At 34.0% G+C, this 24068-nt stretch overlaps 1 protein-coding gene across 2 annotated transcripts in view; it reads left to right on the top strand.

Annotated features, from left to right (window-relative positions):
• The first annotated feature begins 7788 nt into the window (after window positions 1-7788).
• The window catches only part of LOC123546703 (cholecystokinin receptor type A-like), a 35552-nt gene continuing 19272 nt past the window's right edge, over window positions 7789-24068 (top strand). Inside the window, exon 1 of one of the 2 annotated variants that reach the window (XM_045333195.2) lies at window positions 7789-7901. The gene's annotated coding sequence lies outside the window, so the exon portion shown is untranslated. Of the gene's footprint in view, window positions 7902-20349; window positions 20529-24068 lie in introns of those variants that run through there. The other variant, XM_045333193.2, reaches the window with a different exon arrangement.

The raw sequence follows: 24068 nt of genomic DNA, 5'->3' as shown, positions 1-24068 counted from the left end.
ACAAATTGTATACAATGTAACAAATTCAGAAATACGCTTAGGATAGGATCGAAAGCCGATGGTTTATATAGACCTTCTCCTGGGCGAAGATCCGTTCGCATGTATACAAAACAATAGCAGACTAGATTGGGTGAGTCTATTTTTGAGGAATAATGAAATTTGCAACGCCTCTCATGCACCTTAGCACCAGCCTTTGTGGAATAGAATAAACCCACAGGTCGCCCAACACGACAAAAATGATAATGTTGAAGGCTCGATTTGACTGGACCTCCTCATGAGCGGTAGTGGGAATATATGCTGACGTCCCGGGTTGAGTAGAATTCACATTTGCAAAATGTTAGAAATACCACAAATACTATTTAGAAACATCCACAGTCTAATAAACAAACAAATGAATGGACCCCATGATCCTATAGGTCCAGAAAATATAACACCATCGAGTCCAAATACGGACAGACTTGCTGCAGTCTATACACAGCAGTATAAGCTGCGTTAAGTTGTTACATAGTCTATGCCCCAGTAATATTTTAAAATAAATTTCTCACTTCAGCCATTTTCGATAATAAAGTACATAGAAAAAAGTTAAATCTTAAAATTACTTGTTTTTCCAATAGTGATACCAAGTCGTATTGAATTTAATCTTTTTGTAATGATATACGGAATTTAGTATGCCGTTCATGCTTGAGTTTTATTTGAAACGGATATTTAAGCTTAAGCTTTTAAATTCTACTGACTGTTACATTTTAGGTCATGGAAAACATTTAATTTTGACTGACCAAAATAGCAAGTTAATAATCAAGATTTTGTCATGAAAATACTATGAAATCTATAATGGACAGCAGCACCTTTGTATAAATAGATTATAGTTTAGATCTATTATTTCTTGGTATTGAGCATTCTGTCTTCGACAATGGCCAAAGTGTGTCATTTATTTCAAAATATAATGAAATATATTAATAAGTTAACGAAGCTGTAAAGCATGTTGTTGGGATAACTATTGCTCCTTCAAAACCAAGCATAACAATTTACGAAAATTGCGATAGCTTGGTTTAGCGTAGGTTACCTTTGGCATAACCATCCTTGTTTGTTTTGTTTTTCTAATTTTAACTAATTGGCAACTAATTACTAGTCATTGCCAAGAGTTAAGAATGTGAGGAACCGAGATATTATCTCGTGCCCACAAGTTATTTATGTTCTGCGAATGGATGGAGTATTAAGGTTGGATAATTCAGATAATTAAAACCAGACAGCTTTTGCAAACAAACCTGCACATCATAACACTGAAATATACACATCGTTAGAAATGAACCATTTAAAAGCCTGAAACTAAAGCTACCAATTTATTACAATATTTCTAATGGATATTAAAGTGCAAATATAATAAAATAGTTAATCCAAAAGCATTTCTAAATACAACTGTTGGGTGGATTTACGTCATATATCAATTCACGTAATCATATGAAGTTGTTTGTTTTTCCTGAAAATGAAATATATGTTTATTTACGAGAAATGATATTTTATTTCTTCAGTCATGATGTTTACGAACGTCATCTTCATGATTTCGCACTTTACAACTTAATGATTTTAGCCCTAAAACAGAGAAATATTGAAGTATAAAAGTGTTAAATTGATAACTTCACACTTCACAATTCCATGATTGATGTGAAACAGGGTATGTGAATTTCTGAAGTGTGAGTAGACCGAAATATAACTAACATACAATATGATAAATGAAAACCATCACATAAAATACAAACAACAAAGATTTACATATCCATCCTTAAAGTAGTATAACAAGAGACTAGCATACATTATAAAAGCTGTGTCATATTATTATACCCAAATATACATGTACCATTTATAAATTATTTATATCAACTAATAGCAACACATATCTAATATTATATAAATATCATATGGCAGCGTGTGTGACATTGATATTGTCAACCAGAGGGCAGAATGTCACCCGACGTCAAAGCCGAGTGGTGACCTTCTGTTTTGAAGTTTGACAATATCAATGTCACACACGCTGCCATATGATAGCTTCCGGTCAATGGTGGACAGTTTGTTGACAATCAGTGAGAGATAAAATTTGAATTTATATAGTGTTGGATAGGGATTTTGTAATAAATTGTATTGGAATATATGTGGATTATATATAGAGGTACTGTTTTAAACTGTGAAATTTTAAACTTTGTCGTATTAGCCGGCTGGTTTTGAGCTGATTTATTACTTTTTGTGAATCGATTGATACTATTTATAGTATCGATCAAGTACTTTGAATATTAATTACCCGTGGACATAGTGTAAAAAACCCGGTATAGCCAAAATTTCGTCACGCATGAGAAGAGACAGTGATTGTTTGACAGTTGATCAGCTGTTCAATATTGGAAAATTATCGCAAGGCGTTACGGGCAATTGACGCGCTTTGTAAAACAAGGGTTCACTGTGGTATTTGTGTATTATTCGCTCGTCATATTTAGCTCGCCTAACCATATAAATGACTAAGCATAAAATGGCTGAAAAGACGGTTTCAGAGGCAGCTGACTATGTGGATTCTATCATGTCCTCTCAGGGTATTACTAAAGTGGCAACACCGGCCATCGGTAGTCGCAAACGTAACCTTTCCGTGTCCGGCACCTGTGATACAACAGCCAAAAAGGCGAGAGGAGACTCGCCTTTTGTTGTTCTAGAGGATCGCTCTGCTATTAAAGCCAGGAGAACTTTGTATAAGGATTCCAGAGAATCTCCACCTGAACCCGATCAAAGGAAGATTGTAGTCGACAAGGCGGATGTGCATGTCAGCGCCACACCTACACTCCAACAGATGTTCGATAAACTTTCGTCGGATGTTAATATGATGTACTTAGGGCTGAATGACCGGTTTGATCAGTTTGAGAAAACTCTTGATTCCCGGATTGCTAACAAGGTCTCACAACTTCTTGACAAACGGGTGAACAGTGAGCTGGAGAGAGTTAAACGTAGTGTTGATCAGAAGTGGACACCAAGTTTGAGCAATTCTCAGAGACTATCAAATCTGATTTAGCAGATGACTTAGCTGCAATACGGGGGCAGATAAACAGTTTGTCTTCCATGGACCTCCCTGTTCTTCCTGATACTCAACATGCTACCACGGATAGGACTTTAAATGTAGTAATTCGAAACTTACCTGAGACTGCGAGTGAGAGCACGGCATCGAAAGTGAACGCCCTAGTGAGAGACGGTTTGAAATTGTCAAGTATCACGGTGTCAAAGGCCGAGCGTAAGAAATCACATACTGAGTCTAAACCTGGTGTCGTTATAGCAACGTTCAAGTCTAAGGAGGACAAACAGACTGTTATGAAAGCTAAACCAGATCTTAGGCATGTCAGTCAGTACTCAAAAGTTTATGTCAATCATGATCTTGCCCCAGAACAGCGAAAGAATAGTCGAAACTTTGCCACTATTCTTAATGTGCTTAAGTCGGATCAGCTTACAATGAGGGGATCCCGAATAGTCAATCGCAATAGCGATGAGCGTCGTGACTCTAGCCGTGACAATCGTGACTTGGGTCATGACAATCGGAACTCGAACCGTTACCGCTCGGACAACAGGGATCGTCGTGTAAACGGGAGAAGTGATCACGACGACCGTCGTGATAGCTGGGATGATTCTCGTCATCCGGATTATCATGGTCACAGGGATCGTGATGGTCCAAGGCACGGCTCTTATCGGGGACGCTCTGGTGGCTATAACCGCGGCCGCAGATAGATAAGAGCCGGGTTTTGGAATGTGAGAGGATGGAAAACGAACTCTAATTCAGATAATTATGTTTTAAGATCGTCATGTGTTTTTAACTCTAATATAGATATTTTAGGTATAGCCGAAAGTCATCTAACTGGAAGCGAAGTGTTACATCTTAATGGTTTCACTTGGTTCGGGCATAACAGAACACAGATCCACAGAAACGCCAGAACTGGTTCCGGCGGAGTTGGTTTCTTTGTATCAAACTCTTTAGTTGACGATTTTAATATAACAGTCTGTGACAATTCGTGTGAAGGTATCCTATTGTTAAAGTTACGACACAAATACAGTAATTTTTCAATTTTGCCCTGCGTGTGTTACTTGCCACCGGAACACTCATCTAGATGGTTTGACGTTAATAAGTTCTATGATACTCTATTATCTTTGATTTATCAGTATAAGGATGATGGTATTATGTATGTATGTGGCGATTTTAACAGTAGATGTGGCGACAATGACGACTTCATACGAGGTGTAGATGATATTATTCACCGAGAAATTATTGATTTTAATATAAACAGATATGGAGAAATATTTTTAGACTTTCTAATAAATGTTAACATGTGCATGCTTAATGGTCGAAATAATGTGTGTAATGACTTTACATCAGTATCTTCAAAAGGTAATTCTGTTGTGGACTATTGTTTTGTCAGTCATGATAAGTTATCATCATTTGAACAATTTAATGTTAAGCGAGTGTCTGAGTTAATCAATGAAGCTGGTATTATCTCAGATGTTGCATCTAGTTCTTTTCCTGACCACTCATTATTACTTTGGAATGTTGTTGTGGATACTTATATTGAATCGACTAATATGAACACTCGTAATGTGTCTAGTTTTAAAAAGGTTGATGTTAATAATGTGCCAAATGATTTTATGTTAGATTTTAGTACTTTGCAAGATGTAAATTATACTATATCTAAACTTGAATGTAGCTTTAGAACACAGTCAGATATTGATGATGTTTACAATGATTGGTGTAACTTAGTCCAACGAAGTATGTCTGATAGATTACCGTGTAAGATTGTTAAATACGGGTCTAATAATAAAAAACGACGGCCAGGAAAGCCTTGGTGGTCTGATAAACTGACAGATATATGGAACGAAGTTTGTTTAGCAGAAAAGGCTTGGTTATCTTGTGATAATATTAGCAGTAAGAAAGTTTTAAAGTCATCTTATATTGTAAAACGCAGGGATTTTGACCGAATGGTCCAGAGAGCTAAGCGTTTCCATTGGTATTCAATACAAACACAATTGTTACAGGAGTGTAACGTTGATTCGTCCAATTTTTGGAAATCTATCGGAAAGATTGGGGTAAATTGCTCTACAAGTAACGGGATACCAATGGAAGTCGTCACGTCAGATGGATCTGTTTCACATGATTTGGATACCGTTTTAAAAAAGTGGAAACATGACTTTATCTCTCTTTTCCAAACATCAAAGGCCTCACTAGATCACATTGATAATAGTAATGTTAACGTGGATTTGAATGCAGATGATATTAGTTTTAATAGTCACATAAGTTTGTTGGATGTTAAAAATGCATTGTTATCTGTTAACAAGGGTAAAGCTAATGGTATCGACAATATTCCAGTCGAAGTATTAAACAATGATGCATGTGTTTCTTTCCTTCATGTTTTATTCAATATATGTTTTGATAACGGTATAATTCCCTCTTTATGGGGTAAATGCGTTATAAAACCTATCCCCAAATCATCGTCATCGGATAAAAGAGATCCTTTGTCATATAGAGGTATTTCGTTATCTTCATCCATGTATAAAGTATATTGCAATGTTTTAAACAACAGATTAAGTAAATGGTCTGAGGAAAACCTAAAGGTGAGCGATGAACAAAATGGCTTTAGAAAAGGCAGAAGCACAATAGACCAAATTTTATCATTAACAAATATAGTTGATAGCAGAAAGAAGATACATAAAGATACCTTTTGCGCCTTTATTGATTTTAGAAAGGCATATGATACTATAAATAGAACCATTTTATGGAAACGTCTAGAAAATATTGGTATTGCTGGTAAAATGTTAAAAGCTATTAAATCACTGTATTCATGTGTTATGGCATGTGTACGAGTAAATGCTTTTGAAACTGAATGGTTTGATGTAAAATGTGGCCTTCGCCAAGGTTGTATACTGTCCCCTTTACTTTTTAATTTGTTTATTGATGATTTGACATTATATCTTAAGTCACTTGACGTTGGTGTGTCTTTAGAAAACGAAAAAGTATGTATAATGTTGTACGCCGATGATATCGTTTTGTTATCTGAAACTGCTGAAGATTTACAAGTTTTAATTAATGGTTTAAACGATTGGTGTAAAACAAATGATATGGTTGTAAATTGTAATAAAAGTAATATAGTTCACTTTAGACCTAATTCAACGCCATGCACATCGTTTACTTTTATGTGTGGTTTAAATCAACTTTCTATTGTTGATAGATATACTTACCTGGGTGTTGTTTTACAAGAACATCTTGATCTAAATATAACTGTAAAGTCTGTTGCTCAGAGTGCCAGTCGAGCCTTGGGTTTGTTGATTGCCAAATGTAAATCTATTGGAGGTCTTCCATATCATGTGTACACCAAACTTTATGACACAGTTGTATGGCCTGTTATTAGCTATAGTGCACCGCTATGGGGATATCGATCTTACTCTTGCATCGATGCTGTTCATCACCGGGCTGTTCGTTTCTTCCTTGGTGTTGGAAAATATTCACCGAATGATGGTATTTCTGGTGAAATGGCCTGGAAGCCGCCATTAGTCCGACAATGGAAAAGTGTCTCCCTACACTGGTCTAAGTTAGCATGTATGGAGGGGTCGAGGTTCAACAAAAGGGTGGCACTTTGGTCATACGACAAATCTGGTCGTTCATGTAAAAACTGGATATACAATGTAACTTCTTATTTTAAAGAAAATGATATGAATATGTATTGCTCTTTAGAAAATAGTATACCTCGTTCTTTCGCCCTTATGGTTGAAGAGGCGACATATGAATGTTATATGAATAGCTGGTTAAACAGAATTAATAATGATATCGGTCCATCAGGTCGAGGACGCAATAAACTTAGATTATATAAATTTTTAAAGTCTAACTACAGTGTAGAAGAATATTGTACTCTTACAATGCCTTTGTCACACCGCTCTGCTTTCAGTAAATTTAGACTGGGTGTTGCACCCATTCGTATTGAAACTGGACGATACGAAGGACTCAGGGAGGAAAATAGAACATGTCCATTCTGTCAAAGTAATACTGTTGAAAATGAATTCCATGTCATCCTTGAATGCCATGTTTACAGTGATTTGAGAGATATATTGTTCTCAAAAGCAACCGAGTGTAATTCTGAGTTTCCAAACTTATCGAAAACCGATCAGTTTATATTGTTGTTTTCCCATAAAGACTTGATTAGACAATGTGCCAAAACCTGTTTTTCAATTTTACGAAGACGACAATTTTTACTTTGTAAATAATGTATTGTAGTTTTTTAGTATTATGTGTCATGTCCATTTTATACTTATGTAGACAATCAGTGCTAATCAGTTCATTCTTGACCTGGTCAAGAGTGATATTCGATTTTTGAAAACTATTTTTTTATATGCGCGTTAGGGCCTCGATTTACAGTCTTCAGTGTTTTACATATGGTTCTTTTATGGCAGTTTTTAAATATGGATTAGCACTGGTTTTCTATCTTTTAAGTCTGTAAATAGTTAGACTTAATATAGATGTAATTTTTATTCATTTATTTAAAATTTAATGATATGTTCAATATTCCTAATGGTCAGAATTCATGTATTATTGACTGAAATACTAATCTCATATAGCTCAAAATTTGAGCGGTTATATACATGTGATATTTGTGAATGTGTTATAATGCTTTATATGATGTATGTATATAAATGAGAATAAAGATATATATATATGATTGCATTAAATATGAGTTATTATAAAGTATCGAGAGAGAGAGACAATACAGGTGTATTGGATGACTGCGGCAGTGTCAGGCTGCCAATATTCTGGAGTACGAAACACTCGCTCCTACAGCATAAGTTGCAGTAAATCGTATTGTGTAAAACAATATCATTGTGTCAGAGTTGTTCATATATTGGTGAGTGGGAAATATTTATTTATGTGCGTTTAACAATGTCGTATTGGTAATTATTAGTACTTGAATGCAGTGAAAAATCATCCAATGAAAGGTATTTTATCTTATTTTAATCAAGGTAATTATTATTTATACACTTGAAACGTATGTAGAAGAATTAGGAAAATTTAGAATAGAGATGTTCATCTTGTCATAACATACTTTATCTAATCTTTCACATTAAGTTGGTTCTTTATTTTCATTTTCATGGATATTAGGAACAGTTCAAACCATCATTTTTGTAATTTTTACTAATGTTAAAGAATAGATAATGTTAAAAGATAAAAGAGTTACTATAGAAATCAAATAATTTCAGTTCATGTAAGAAAAACCAAAAATATCTGAATATAAACTTGTATTTAATGTTATCGGTCAAGTTCATTTGTAATGCGATACTCTAGATTTTGCTGCAGTGTAAACAACATAAATAAGAATTTTGAAAATCGACTTTGATACTAGTTAGTCATTAATGAAGAGACTCTGCTTTTGGAATGTATGCCTTTGAATTTAGTGTGTTCTGTTACCATTAGCACAAACATTAAAAAAGATGTTAATGCTCAATGTGAAGCAATAACTAATTTCTTGGAAAATATTAACAAAATTGTGAATGTCTTATGTCCGTGTGTGCGGCGAAGTGCCCAGAATATGTATTTTTTTGTTGTTGTTCTTTTTTTTTTTGCTGTTTAAATGTACCATATATTCTGTACTTCTAAAGCATACAGCTTACATTTTCATTTATCTCGCTTTATATTTTGCTTGTACGAATAGATTTTACATCATAACAACTTGTTGCTGTTTATTAGTTGAATGAATTTTAAGTCAGTTATGTCTTTTTTTATTACTATACATGACGTTTATGCAGATATTCTTATCTACGCTTAATTTCGATGACACTTTACGTGCTTCTTTTTTTGTAGTAAGCCTGAGTAGTAGTGTTTTTAATTTATGCAGAATTATGACCTTATTAATGTAATTTTGGAATACAAATAATCCAGATGACTTCTCCTTTACTCTTGATCTGATTGAAACTTCTTTGCTATGCACATATGAGCCGTGTCATGGGAAAACCAACATAGTGGGTTTGCGACCAGCATGGATGCGGATGCGCAGGCTGGTCAGGATCCATGCTGGTCGCAAAGCCACTATGTTGGTTTTCTCATGGCACGGCTCATATATATTTCGGGTTTTACGACAGAATAATGTTTAACTGATTTATGGCCCTTTGATTTTAAGACGTTAAGTCTACGTAGAGATTCTAGCCCGTGCTTCATCTCCAAAACTTCTGCCCAGATTTCAACGTATAAAGCCAAGTTGTAAATAACGTTGACACGTCCCATTCGGATTATTTTTTTGTGGAGTTTTGGCCTGTTAAAGGTAATTTTCAGTTTGTAAGGCCTGTGGTCTTCCTCTATCACCAAAAAAAAAAAATGGCACCATTGACATATCATTGTGTAGTTGTGACACTTAACCTAACAAAAGCATGCTATGATATTTACTTATTAGACTAGAATAGGGCCTGTACTTTTATTTATTTTTATTCAAACTGATGTAACATCATCCTTCAATAAAATTATTTACTAAATGTGGAAGAATGACATCTAGCAAAAATGATCCTGACCATAACTATGGTATTCGCGTCAAAATTAGGTACATGCAACATTTATAATTCCAAATTGTATAATTTATATTTTATATGAACGTATGAAAGCGTACCAGTTAATGTAAAGAAAACTGGACATGAATATTTTTCCGGACACGGTCAATGCTCGGGTTCGAGTCCCGGTCTGGCTGCACATTTTTCTCACCCTGTGACATTTACAAAGGTAGCCGATTAGGCAGGACGTCAGTATTTCTTTCGATTAATTGGGAACAGCTAGCCTGCTTACAAAAATCAAACACAATTTTGTCAATATGCGGTAATATAACACAGATGACAGTAGCGTACCTAGGATATAGTATGGTTCCATGAGCCATATACATTTAAATATATTACAATTATTATGTTTACTAACAAAAAAAATGCCAAAAAGTCATTTGAAAATTGTTTGCCCCTTTGACAATGAGCCATTAGAAAGGTGATCATGAGAATTTTGACATGTACATTGCTTCCAGGTCCGTATTTTTATTTTAAATCTTTACAAATGGTTGGCAGTCTTTTGGGCAAGTAAATACTCTTTCAGAAAAATCTTACTTCAAAGCGCAATTGCAAACCGTTTACGCACAGCTAGCGAGCAACGCCGTATAAACGGTATCTTCAGTTCGTCAAAAATAATATATACATTACATCTTTTGTTACTGTTGCTTTTGAAAATAAATCCATATTTAATTCCAAATGACAACAATAGCCTAGATGGATAGATATTTCTCAGATATTTTAGTGGTTCAACAGTAACTATGTAGAATAGTATTAATATCTGAAATATGTTGTAAGGCTGCGAGTGGAGCAAGACAGACGAATAGGTCAATATAATTACTGTCGTTTATCAATATTATCATTGGTTTTTGTTTTCGGAATTTTACTGTTTCTATGTGCTTGCTTTGTACTTTTATGTACATGTGCATGTGCGTTACAATTCATATACTGCTTTCTACAAAGGCCATGATAATTTGATTTTTTGTTGTTTTCAGAACTTTAAGAATACTACTTCAAGTAAATGAAAATGATAGCCTGTTTAAGCTTACTAAATTACACATGACGATATTTTTTGTTACGATTTCTTTTTGATAACAAAATTCTATTATTTCATGAAAGCAAAACATTAAAGTTATAAAAAGGAAACAAATCATACGCTTTTAGATAGTTTTCTTCTTTGATTAGTGTCACAAGAGTTTTTAAGTCGAATCGTATTTTTTAAAATAATATAGTCATTGTAAATGTATGTTCAGATATTAAGTTTTGCATTAGATTAAGACGTTATTAACATGTAATCAGTTACTTTACATCCTACTTTAAGGAAACATATTGAGCAGACTTTGCTATTATTTTGCTTGTTTGCTTGATTGAATTCTTTGACTTCAAAGGATGTTCTAATATATTTCAATAGCTTTCATAACTTTTCATGATTACTAACAGGAAATAGAAGCAGTCTCTCTTGTCTCTTGTTTCTTTTGTTTTATTGAAATATCTACGCGCATTGAAACCATACTTCTAATACCATTACTCTTCAATTCAAATTATTTATTTTGATTAATAAGGTTTAAATCTGCAAAATGACAGACAGATCAGAAAATTAATACCTTCTGGAATAATAAATGTAAAATATGTGCGTTATAATAAGAACTGTTGAAACTTCAAAAGTTAATTTGAAATTCATTATTTCAGACAAGATCATATGCGCTTTCACAACACATTTACTATAGTACTTCATTAAAAGAGAAAACCTTTTATAGAATTAGCTCTGATCTATTTTCGTATATTTATCTTTGGTTTGCTTCATGTGCATTTTGTACAAATTGTTTGAACAGACGTCATGCAAACGCTTTTATTGTTGTATAATTTAGGCGGTTATCATCTGGAAAAAATGATTATTGGACAATGCTGACATCCATTCGGTTCGTGTAAAACGTGTATATCAATTTGTAACTTGCGTAGGAGCGATTTCAAAGTTGGCAGGGGCATAGGGGACCGATAGGTCGAACTTATCCATAGTTTTCCTCCACATTTTTGACAGCCAAATTATGAAACAAGCAAAACATTCAACATTGACAATTGGCAACTTATTTTAGTGCCTTTTCTGTACAATAAATCAGATTTGGGGCCCAGAAATTAATGGGTTGGGGCGGGGGGGGGGATTGTTGCAAAGCATTTACTTCCTTCGAATCACACAGTTGTGTGTAGAAGGAGCCGGGTGGTCACTGTAACCCACTCCCGTCCCAACGCCTATGTTTGTGCAGTAATTATTTTATTGCACCTGTACACGAAAGAGTTAAAATCAGACAATCTTTTATGACAAATATTTTTTAACAACTGGTTACTTTAAAAATCTTCTTGTTTTTGCATCTTAAGCAGTCTTTTGCTTTTGTAAAATTTTGATTTCCAAAACGACTGCATATTTTAACCAGCTTGGTACAAAATGTTTTACATTTCTTAGTATTTGATAAATTCATATCTCCAGCCTATAGTTATAATCATACCTGATTCACTACTTGACTGAATCCAACGCGGTTATGATAGACTATTGTCAGTCCGTATGTTTTTGTAGGAGATAAGTCCTTAAAGTATTCAAATTTAGTACAAGTATGTCACATATCTTCGAAAACATACGAACAAGATAGTAGACCGCTTTTAATGGGAGGGGAAAAATGACAAAAAAAAAAGAAAAGAAATAAAGAAAATATTTAACTTAATATAGATTATCTAATCGGTAGCCAGACGTTGGTTATATCAACAGCTGTGGAACTTCTCTCTTTATCTTAACAATAAATATTTATGCCTTAGCGATCGTACATCCTAATTTTAAGCTTGCAAGTGTGTGTAGAAGTGTAATAAATGATTTCACTGACCCAGTAATTCTGTCAAAATCTGACTACACCAGCTTCGGCGTATACTGTGGAGTGAATATTGTTCGGAAAGCAAGATGGATAATATCCGCAAACATTTCGACGTGCTAATTTTAATTTTGCATGAATATCAAAATTTATCTGCATTCTGTCATTCACTAATCGAGAATTTTAAACAATGTTACTAGGGCTCCTGACAAGAACATACCCCGAATATAAGAATTTCTCTATACATTTACATTTTGTATTTGGTTGTGTATTCTTCAAGTAAGTTGTTATTGTATGTTTGCTCTTGTTGTTATATTAATATCTACAGAAACAATTACTAAATTGTAACTAGACTATATGTCTATTAACATTAATTGTAGGCAATTCTAAAAAGAGCAGCATTTGTTTATATGCTAATAGTGCAAATGCATCCGTCTTAATCATGCCATACTTGCTAAGCAGGAAAATAATGTTTTATCTTCTGATATCAATAATTTGTATTTCGCTTACAAGAAGTAAACGATTTGCATACAAATTCTGTCGCTTCGAACTAACGACGTAAAATGCCTCATTTCTTCCTTTGTCTACAAATGCTATTTACCGTTGATTTAACAAGAAAAATAGACCTTTAAATCCTCAGACTAATCCGTGGTAGCAATGATGCGGAATATATTGTATTTGCAAGAAACAAGGATCAAACAGTATAAAATGCAACAATGATAATCAAATTCTTTAAAGTCATAATAAAATCGATAAAGCATGTGTTTTTAATGCCCTCTTGTTGTTTCAGCTTTATGACTTTTTCTAAAAACTTATCAATAGTTTTCTGTTGCATAGCAACGAAATAATGCCTGTCAATCCTGTAAGCCAGGAGACACTCGCGGGTCTCCTTCAGATTCCTATAAACCTTTTTATCAATCGTTTATTTTCAAGAATTGTATTTTAATGTCTCTTCAAAAGTTTTGACCTGCAATAAAAATTTTCATGCGGAAATGTTTTTACTTATGACCAAAAGATAATAGGTAAGGGTACATTTCTCGGAAGCACAGATCACTAAAACGCAGTCACAGAGCCACGCATTTGCAAAGTAGGCCTACAACAAAAAGACGCTGTCATGGAAAAATATTTCAGACGGGTTGCTTCAAACATCCAACAAGTATATATCAATTTATGCTAAATATATATGGGGGAGAAGGAAATGGTAAGGAGCAAAATAAGGCCGGGGGCGGGTGGTTCGGGGGTTAGCTAGCGGCGGCGGGGGGGGGGGGGGGGGGGGAAGGAACCCGAAGGGGAAAGGTGAATAAGGACGAATATAGAAAAGGAATGCCACGTTCCTTAATAACAGCCACACTACAACGTAAACCAGAATGAATAAGGCAATCATGTGTTACTGCATTTCTTCGGGAATTGTTATACATAACTTTTAAAATTTTAAACAGAACCGTATTGCTAAATTACACAATATTTGGAATAACACAATGCCCTTTCTGTTTGGCTAGTATAACCATTACGTTCAAAAACTAAATACCACTTGATTATTTACAATTTCATTACTTTATCACACAATAAAACGTTTTCTAATTACAATGACGTAATTGCTTTTCACTAACTCTCCTTTTGACGCCCAGTTCATATATACTCGACTTGGTCAACATTTACGTGTATTTTAAAGCCGGAAGTTAAATATATATTGGCCGTTCTCTGACAATTCTTGTATAAAATAAATATTTTCATGTCACTGATACATGTTTGTTTCCTCATGGAATTTCCCATGTTATAATCAATTTTCATATTTATAGATATCAACAATTACCAAACAATATCTATGTATGCATCGAATAAACTTGTTCAAGCGTATGTGACGCTTAAAATACTATACGTGTCAGTATGTGCAGTTTGAATAATTTATTATGTTATGTCACTAAAATAGCTGAAAGTTATTTCAACAAACGGCTGTTACCAGATAACATTTAATTATGAATTCAGCTGCACTTAGTAAATCTATATAGTTCGCCCAATTAAATATATATTTTATGATGAATTCTTCTATGGCATAATGTATCTTTAAGATTCCGGAATAATTAAGGCAATCATGCGTTACAAGGAAAATCAGCAAACATTATTGCAGTTTAAATGTATATGGGACGGTAATGTAACTGAGGTATAGTGGAAGTGATCAATGAGATACCTTTTGAAATGTGTTTCCTTTTAAATACTGGTTCCCAAGAAGTAGTCTTTAATACTCTTTGTTATGGTACCCTTAATGACATTTGTGATTTTCCGCCAGATTGCCTAATGTCCGTATGCGAATTCGGCATTCTCCAGATGTTACAGGAGTGCTTTGTAAGCTTAATACATGCCACAGTCTTCCTTGTGACCTTAAGGATTTTAAGCCTTTTTTCTTTTGTCAGTATAATATGAGCCGTGCCATGAGAAAATCAACATAGTGGGTTTGCGACCAGCATGGATCCAGACCAGCCTGCGCATCCGCGCAGTCTGGTCAGGCTCCATGCTGTTCGCTTTTAAAGCCTATTGGAATTAAAGAAACTGTTAGCGAACAGCATGGATCCTGACCAGACTGCGCGGATGCGCAGGCTGGTCTGGATCCATGCTGGTCGCACACCCACTATGTTGGTTTTCTCATGGCACGGCTCATATCTGTTTTCCTAGACTACGACATGAATGAATATTATACCAAGAAAATCATTTTCATAAAATGTAGGAGTAATTCATAATAGTTTTTGTATATTGTATAACAGTCGCTGCATTTACTCTTGAAACTGACAGTATGGAGTATGTTTAAACAGATGATGAGAGATTTCAGGTAGTGATTACAACAGCTGTCTTATTTATCAACTTTTCAACAATAAATATTTACATCTGGTGATTCACATGATCATTTACGTACACTGCATTCCATGAGTGTAGATACATTTTTACTGATCTGCGATGGTACTTCAAACCAATGTTGTGGCTCTGTCTATATCGGTAACCGGTAGATGAGCTCATGCACGCGCACGAACGCACACACACACGTGCACATGCACATCAAAGTATCAAGGTAGCAATATCAATAATAAACTAGATAGCTTATATATATTAATATAGGATAAACATACACAGTTAACTCCATCCCGTTTAACGTTAATATTTTACAGTGACTAACGCGGTAAATAATAATTTTGCATATTTTATAGATTACGTTATGTAATAATGTTTTCATATCTATATACTGCCAAAACACATCGAATTACTTTTACTTCTTTATTTCAAATGAATTTTGAAGAATGTGTAAAAAAAAGCAATGGTAGTGCATCATTCAGAACACGCAAAATATCCCATTATGTTGTATGTTGAAGTCGTATACGGACTAAATCAGATTATTTTTCAACAGTATGTATGGCTTTTTCAGTTTGTAAAATTCTAGCATGACATTTTTAAGAAAACACTTTTTTCTGATATATGTTTACTTTAGCACACGTTACTTCATTCATATTTTATATTAGCTCTTTACTGATGCATTACTTATAACCTCAACCTTTTTTCAACTATTTCTATATATATTTTGTAAAGTCTGCAAGAAACCTACCAGTCCATATACCTTCGAATGCGAAAAGTCGTGGGTTCGTTCCCTGGCCGCGTCATACCAAAGACGTAAAATAATACTAAAGAAGTAGCTTACTTGCTTGGCGTTCAGCATTTAGGGGGATAGTGTTGGAACTAGTCAATCCAGTTTTATAATGTGACTGGGTTGCGTGTAATGCGGGATATTCAAGCAAGGAAGCGCTACAAAGTTGGGCATTGTGTTCATTGCTGCAAGTACACACCGACGTTCATGTGGCTGAAAAAATGTTATAAAAGACGCTTAACCCAAAAGCACGCAAACTTTACGAAATTTAGTAAATACTTCCAAATTGTTTACAACGTGTAATACTTGGACGTGTAATAAGTTACTAAATCAATGCAAAGCACTTTCTTTATGGCGGATCATTAAACTTTATCTCAAACAGTGCAAACGTTTCCCATATGGTTCCCATATACATTAAAACTAATGTTTCTAAAAAGTATAGCATAAATATTACTAACATATTATTGCAAAATACATCCAGCTATGTTACTTATGCTTCCCACTGGCAATAATTACTTGCCAGTAGATTAATGGACACCGTCATAATTTATTCACGCTAAAGTCTAGACAATATTTAATGTTTTCAATATTACGGTGAAAATATCATACATAGTGATAATGACAAAATACAATTGACTAACAAAATAAATAGTCCTTGGCTTATTTTCTGGTTCTTCGGGACTAATGAGTGCATTCAGTGTACACCTGCTTATGCGGGTGCTAGAGGGATTGAGAGGGGGTCTGGTTGGGAGTTAGACATGTCACTGCCTCTCATGAAATGCCTCATTTAAATCAGGCTTACAGTAAATTTGCTTCGTTGTGTTCTGAGCTTCGAAAGGATCTTCTTATCTTCTTCTCGTAAACTTACGACCTGACCCGAACAGATCTTGCTCCTTGGTTGCTTATTTAAGCAAGCTGAGTTGTTACATACAGAAATGCACCAAATGCCTACATAACATTATATTAGAGTTTGATATTCGTCTAAATGAAACGTTTGTCCGTATATTATGTATATTAATATTATACAGAAGTCATTTAATATTCAGTTACTTTAAAATGGTTCTCCTCTCTTCCATGCCATAATTTACAAGTGTCACACTCGCATGTGATCAGCTATAAGTTTATCATGTCCCTGCGATCATAGATGGACAAACACTTATGTATAATAGAATTTGCACACGAAAACCATCTGTTGCTATGTTATTGAAGAATATAAACATGCCGTTCACTTCTAAGGGTTAATATGGAATCTGAACATTGTCGTGACATGGCAACAAATCAGCTGGGTAAACATCAAGTAGATTTAGTTTCAAAAAAGCCTTTTCATGGTCATTGTTCGTAACGTATTCAAAACGAAGCAATAACGCAAGTATAAGTTCAAATCATTGTACGAGGTCAAAAAAGGGCAGACTTTCAATTTGCCAACGCCTTAGGCTCAATCGCATATAATACTAAAGATATCTGCAAAACAAGTGTGATGTTGCTATTATGAAAAAGCATTACCTAGGATTTCCATAATTAGAGCAAGACTTAAGTCTAATGGAACCACAATGGTTCAGTTATTGATTAAAGATTAAATAACGAGACATTTAATGTTGATGATTTACGGAAAATACTTTTTTTAATACCTAGGAGGATCAAAGAGCAGTCAGGTTCAGGCGAGGCCATCACATAAAACGCTTCAAGTAGAATTATGATTGATATTGTTTTAAAGATTTCCAATGCTCATCTATCATACTGCTGTAATATTATTTTTATACTTACACATCTTACATATTTCAAATGTAGAAAAACCTCATCAAATATATTTAGCTTAATTAAAGAAATAAATCAGTTTTATGTGTACAGCTACATTAATACAATGTCATGCAGTAACATTCAGTTGTAAAAAAAAAGTTTTTAACTGAAGTACACATCTATACTTTGTTTAGCTGCATATGTATTAAGTGTGTACTATTTAAACCTTATGCTTAGTAATCTAATATCCATAAACATGTTAATTATTTCATATATGGAAATTGTTTACATTTTCAAATATGAAACTTGGGTCTTGCATACCCTAAAAGTGGTTATATCAGCAGTACAATGTTGTGTTGTATAGATATCAAAATACAATCTCCATGTTTGGATATCTGGAAAACTGTGTTTGTCAATTGGTACTTTTTAGCAATACGTAGTATTCAGAATCTTGTTCCATCAAAAAAAGTAAAACATGTTTTAACTTCAAAGATATTTGACGCTAGTAAAGTTTCATTTGTTTACAGTTCAAGTTCGATATTCTCAAAATAGAGTTTGTTTTACCCCACACAATATTCTAGCGTTTTCATTCAATTGTTAAAAGGTGGTCACATTGTGTCCCCCTTTCATTTCTGTGGAGGGTCAGTGGATTTTCATGAAGGTTTAGGCGCCTGAACAAATGAAATATTGGGTTTGTTAGAGACCCATATATCAAACTGACCCCACATATTTCTTTGGCAATTCACTAAGAATCAAATACGTGATATATCTTGGTAACGTTTTGAATCTGTCAAACAATCAGAAAGCCAAAACCATGCGAATACTAATATGTTGTTTATTTAGCATATTGAGAAACGTTACAAGCGCTGTCCATTATTTGACTTTAATGGTTGGTGTTTTTGTTGATTGTGTCACCCTTACACTTGTATATCTCTCATTCATTTTGTTTTGAGAAATACACTATCCCCTTAATAAATGATATAATTTTGAGCAGAATATTTAGTTGATAAAGTCGATATGCATATCTGGATCAGGAATCCTTTGTATTCCCAAAAAGAGGTAACTGACAACATAGATTAATGTAAGAATGTATTATGTGATCTTAAATGTAATAGAACACGGTGTTCTCATTGCGCTAATATCACTGAATCTGTACAGTTTACAAGCTCTCAAACTTTAAAAACTTACGATGTTAAACAAAATCTTAACTGCATATCTGAAAATGTTATCTATTTAATCACATGCAAAAAGTGTAAGTTACAATATGTGGGACAAACACATCAGAAATGTTCTCAAAGAATGAACAGCCATAAATTTGATATCAGACATTTTCCTGATACTCCTACAAATGTATCTGAACATTTCAATTCTGAAAATCACTCTGTTAGTGATTTTTCTTTCATGCCAATCGACTTGGTAAAAAATGACTGGTTTAGGCTCTTGAAAGAGACTCGTTGGATTCATACATTGAATACAGCCTGGCCTCATGGCATGAATGCTAAAATATTATTTTAGTCTTTCATTTTTTCACACAGATTCTTCCTAATGTATTTTTGCATATAAGTTAGTTTTCCTTGCCTGTATTAATATTATTTTTGCTTTGCAATTTTTGCAGGGAATAAGTATCTATTTTTGATCCTATATTATATGTGAATATATCGCCAAAATGGGTAACGTCTTTTGACGTCGTCATTGACGTCGTACTTTCCTGTGACGTCATACTATTTTGTTATTATACTCTGATGAAGTCCAATGGACGAAACATGTTTAGTTTTGAAGTAAAAAGTAGATTTCTGGAGTTAGTTCTTCGCTTTATCTATTTCTTATGTGATTACGGTAATTCAAGATAAAAGTAGAAATTCATGAAGTTTAAAACAATATAAAGACAAACAATCAAACAGGACAAACTCATGAAACATTGAACTTTGAAAACTAACCTGTCAAGAATCGAAACTACATTTCGAAAACACATTAAAGTCATTTATGGAGAGAAACCAACGGAAGTCCTTCCGTCCTTGTCGCGTCGATTTCTGGATCCGATTATCATAATTTACATTATTTTACAACAGTGCTATGTGTATGTTCCGGTTAACATAATTTACAATATTTAACAACAGTGCTACGCGTGAATTGTGGCCATCGTGGAAACGCCTATCCGCACTAATAGTTAGTGATAGTTATGAATGTTATCACGCCATCGTTTAGTTCAATGACGATGATGTAAATACGCATTAATTGCGCTAAATTCTTTGGATGGCTTCGGTTGCCATGTCTGCAGAGCGGCCGATGCGTGTTCGATGAACCCGGTCAAAAATGTTTATACTGTAAAATACGTATTAAAAAAATATTGTGAAAACATATCAATACAATCATAGACAATATCTGGAACCAGAAATCGTGTTTTGTACGGTAAATGCGTATTAAGTGCAAAAACATGTTTCAACAAAAACGCAATAATTTTGCAAAACGAAAATAAACGTATGCATAATCTATTAAAAGTGAGAAGAAACATTATCGGAGAATTTGCTCAATAGATACTGGGCTAGTTTCGTTCCGTTATCAGTTTTTGCATCGTATGGATATTAACATAGTGTACTTAGAGAGAAAGAGAAGGACAATAGCGCTATATTAAATTAATGCGTCAGTTTGGGAACACATTATTATACAAATGTTCATTATTTACAATATCATATGTATCAGTGGATTTAGTGAAGTGATGCAGGCTTGTAAATTTATTGGTGAGTGAGAAATACTTCAGTTATTATCTGCTGAAATTCTGACTACATGTTTTTTGATTAGCACATTTCGCTTTTCTGGATATATGCAATGAGAAAATTCTTACTTAACGTGTTTTCTTTTCAGTTTCTTCTTGTTTCCATTTCCTTACGTTTTCTCAGTATTTGGTTGTTTCATTTTGATGAAAATAAAGTTAATGTTTACTTTTAGGTATTCAAAACTGTATAACAATCCTTTTCCACTGTTTTCTATTTTATTATATGGCGGAGTATGTTTTAAATCTTAAATTTGTACTTTTGTTACTTTTAGGTTAATTTTGATAATGTTGTTGAAACGATTTTGTCATTCATAATTCTAACTTAATCTAAAAAGCACTTTAAATTTGACATGCAGGTATAAACCATGTGGTAATTTCGTAAAAAGCGAATTGGTTAATAGTGTAAAGCTGTTTTAAAGCTATATTAAGCTCTTCTGCATCTGTTTTACTTTTGATAACCTGTTTGGTAATACAATAAGAAAATCAGTATGAAAATAAGTGAAAATTACTCACCTTACGCCATGAATGGATCAATGAAAGTGAACCGGTAAATGTATAGAGAAATAGTCAAAGCGTCGTTCTGAACATGAAAAGCCTCTTGTTACAACAACTTAAGTGCAAATTTAATTCAATTAAGTGGGGTCAATGGTTTATCTGATCAGCTTGTTACAACACTACATTGACAAAAGTAGAATTACACAGAACAACAAACAAGTCCAACTTCATTTGTTACAAGTCATCTGACTGGACGAAAGGAATCACGTGACTCGAATTTATGTAAATTTACGCCGGTTACTACTGGTAAACAAATCATTTTAAGCGTTTGTAAACGCCAGCATATCTGTCATAATGTCACATATTATTTGTAGTCAAGGGTGTTTTATTGAGAACAAAAACAAATGATGTAATCAAAATAACGGTCAATACGAAATTTGACGTGTATATTGTTATGGAAGTTGAAAATTGTCATAAGTTCCTTGTTTCTAGACCAAAACGTACTCTTTTTCACAGTTTACGAAAATGTTGTTGAGATAGCCTCAAAACGAAAAACAAAACGCCGAAAAACTGTTCAATCTCACTTGAACAGAATCTGAAGTGGAATTGATTGTATGTTCTTCGTTTATGGGTGTTATTACTGCACCAAACCAAGAAAAACAGAAATCAGTCCTATAGTGAGCATAAAACAAGATCAAACACCGAAACTCTAATCATCCGCCATCTTTCGAAATATGTATATGCACTGCATCATTTTGTTGTTTTTGAAGATCGATTTATATTTAAATCCAAATGACACATAGATGAATTGGTGATGTCATAAATATTGAAGTGTATTTCATGTGTACTGTGCAATGCGATAATTATGAAAAGCAGAACCATGTTTTATTGTATTTAGACACGAAGAAGAAGCTGTACACCTGCGGAATAATTTCACGTGCGCGTAGTCCAAGTAAATTATTCCACGTGGCGTACTTATAACTGATTTGGAATATTTAACTATGGTTCAACTAAAGTTTATTTCGATTCTAATGTCCTTTTGCAAACATCGGATGAAAGACAGAAGCACTATTTCATTGCGCATGTATAGCACCAATGTAGAAGGTCGACATGATATAAGCGTAACTGTGATTTAATGATATTAAATCACAGTAGGTAACACGTTCCGCGAAATAATTTAGGAGATCGTTGATGTCTAATGAGTTATAATGCGGGTCGTATAGTGCTAATAATCAAGTTAGAGTATGTGAGACTAACACCATTCTTTTATTAAATCATTTCGATCCTGGAGTGTCTTTTATATAAAGCAGTAGACCGAATATGGTAGCACTCTTTTTCGGCCTCTGTATTGCGTAATATTTTATGTCGACGTGACGTCCAATTTTTGGGTTTTTTTTTTTTACATATTACAATAATAATTGAAATGTAATGTTATTCATACAATGCGGAGCATCAAATGATTTCAAACTGGAACTTAGCGATAAAGATTATATAGCATGTATGAAGTGTGAACTCCCACGTATCAATTGTGGCAATTATAAAGATTTGAAATCAGTGCAATGAAAATATTCTTCTTCTCATAAAACTCTTTTTTTTTTAAATTTAAGTTTTAAAAATCAGCAAACTTTCGAAATGCCTGACATAATTTTTGTTTCTTATGTTTAAATGAACTTTATTCTTCACCGCACCATTGATGGGGCAACTGTTACAATTCAAGAGTGTGTCTTTAACTACAAAGTGGCAAAATGTTTTTAACATGTGTGGAAGCTATCCACCTGGCTAACTCCGCACACGATGAAAGGAGCTTCTCGGGTTTTCCTCAACCATCAAAGCTGGAAAGTCGCCATATGACCTATCATTGTGTCGGGGCGAAACAAAAACAAACAATTTAAAACGATTCAGCACCCTCTCACCCGCCGCCATATTGGCGTTGCTGAATAACGCCGACGTCAGAACCCACACGCGTTCCGTTCACCCGGAGCCGTTCATGAGGCAAGGCTGTGCATTATGTATCCGTCAACGGTGCCCGTAATGGACATTTCGGTGGCTCTGTTACTACAGATTTTAGTCAGATATGTATAAAGGACATTGTGAGAACGAAATGTTAATAAATATTCGTGGAAATGTCTATTGATACAGTATTTGTTTCGAAGTATATATTTTACCCAAATGAACACACGATTAATTATTCTTTCAGGCATAACTCGTGTATTTCAATCAAAAATTTTTTTTTTAATTTAGTGAAAAACATTTTATGTAGTCATCGATATGATTGCTTACTTTGAGTAACAATTGAATATTATATTTTGAAATGCCTTTCTACACTTTCTATACCTTCCCTTTTCCCTATTCTAAAATTAAAATATCTTTACGCATGGGTTTAGTACATTGATGTATATATTATTTATAAACCTTGTAGCCTGTTTCAGTAGAAACCTACGGTGGTATGTTTAGAACATATGTCATTATTTTTTTAAGATTAAATTATTTCGTGCGCACATCTTATCTTGAGCGATCAACATCTTATCTCGTGCGCACGACTTCTTATCTCGAGCGATCAACATATTATCTTGAGCGATCAACATATTATCTCGAGCGATCAACATCATATCTCGAGCGATCAACATATCATCTTGAGCGATCAACATATTATCTTGAGCGATCAACATCTTATTTTGAGCGATCAACATATTATCTTGAGCAATCAACATCTTATCTCGAGCGATCAACATATTATCTTGAGCGATCAACATCTTATTTCGATCGATCAACATATTATCTTGAGCGATCAACATCTTATCTCGAGCGATCAACATCTTATTTCGTGCGCACGACATCTTATCTTGAGCGATCAACATCTTATCTTGAGCGATCAACATATTATATTGAGCGATCAACATATTATCTCGAGCGATCAACATACTATCTTGAGCGATCAACATATTATCTTGAGCGATCAACATATTATCTTGAGCGATCAACATCTTATCTCAAGCGATCAACATATTTT

The sequence above is a fragment of the Mercenaria mercenaria genome, chromosome 9 (assembly GCF_021730395.1).
Source record: "Mercenaria mercenaria strain notata chromosome 9, MADL_Memer_1, whole genome shotgun sequence".
Classification (NCBI taxonomy): Eukaryota; Metazoa; Mollusca; class Bivalvia; order Venerida; family Veneridae; genus Mercenaria; species Mercenaria mercenaria.
The sequence above is the reverse complement of the archived record's forward strand: the minus strand, read 5'-3'. Positions and strand labels throughout refer to the sequence as shown.